The sequence below is a fragment of the Cyprinodon variegatus genome, unplaced genomic scaffold (assembly GCF_000732505.1).
Source record: "Cyprinodon variegatus isolate N-32 unplaced genomic scaffold, C_variegatus-1.0 Scaffold214, whole genome shotgun sequence".
In the NCBI taxonomy this organism is placed as follows: domain Eukaryota; kingdom Metazoa; phylum Chordata; class Actinopteri; order Cyprinodontiformes; family Cyprinodontidae; genus Cyprinodon; species Cyprinodon variegatus.
The window spans coordinates 880,549-882,055 of record NW_015150667.1 but is presented as its reverse complement, the minus strand read 5'-3'; positions in this window follow the sequence as shown (position 1 = coordinate 882,055).

Sequence of the window (1,507 nt, the reverse complement as noted above, 5' to 3'; positions counted from 1 at the left end):
GTAGGCAATAAAAAGTTCTACTGGATTCACTTTGTATTAGATTTTTTCCTGCTTCACAAAGGTAGGCAGCAGCTTGACAAAGACATGATGGCAACTATTTACATTACTATGTATCGGAATCGGCCGATACTTCACAGCCAGGTATCGGGTATCGTATCGGGGACAAAAAATGGCATCGGCGCAACACTAATAATATAGCATGATGTCAGTAATAGGCTAAAACCAGTCATAGTATAGTATGGTCTCAGAAATAGGATAAAAAGAGTCATAGTGTAGTATGACGTCAGAAATTGGCTAAAACTATTCATAGTATTGTATAGTCTCAGAAATAGGATAAGACGAGTCATAGTATAGTATGGCCTCAGAAATATGCAAAAATGAGTCATAGTATAGTATGATGTCAGAAATAGGCTAAAAATATTCATAGTATAGTATGGCCTCAGAAATAGGCAAAAACAAGTCATAGCATAGTATGGTCTCAGAAATAGACAAAAAATTGTCATAGTAGAGTATGACATCAGAAATCGAGTCATATAATAGTTTGACCTTGGAGAGAGTCTAAAACAAATCATAGTATAGTATGGCCTAAGAAATAGGCTAAAATGAGTCATAGTATTGTATGATGTCAGAAATAGGATAAAACGAGTCATAGTACTGTATGATGTCAGAAATAGGATAAAACAAGTCATATAATAGTTTGCCCTTTGAGAGAATCTAAAATGAGTCACAGTATCTTATGGCCTCAGAAATTGGCTAAAATGAGTCATAGTATAGTATAATGTCAGAATTAGGCTAAAACAATTCATAGTATAGTATGGCCTAAGAAATAAGCTACAATGAGTCATAGTATAGTATGATGCCAGAAACAGGCTAAAACGAGTCATAGTATAGTATGTCCTCTAATATTGGCTAAAATGAGTCATAGTATAGTATGGCCTAAGAAATAGACTAAAAGGAGTCATAGAATAGTATGACCTAAGAAATAGGCTAAAATGAGTCATAGTATAGTATGGCCACAGAAATAGGCTTAAATGAGTCATAGTATAGTATGACGTCAGAAATAGGCTAAAAATTGTGATAGAATAGTATGATGTCAGAAATAGACTAAAACGAGTCATAGTATAGTATGGCCTCAGAAATAGGCTAAAATGAGTCGTAGTATAGTATGACATTAGAAATAGCCTTAAAAATTGTCATAGCACAGTATGCTATCATAAATAGGATAATACGAGTCATATAATAGTTTGACCTTGGAGAGAGTCTTAAAAAAATCATAGTATAGTATGGCCTAAGAAACAGGCTAAAATGAGTCATAGTATAGTATGATGTCAAAAATAGGCTAAAACGAGGCATAGTGTAGTATGGCCTCAGAAATAGGCTAAAATGAGTCATAGTATAGTATGATGTCAAAAATCAGCTAAAACGAGTCATAGTATAGTATGGCCTCAGAAATAGGCTAAAATGAGTCATAGTATAGTATGGCATCAGAAATAGGCTAAAAATATTC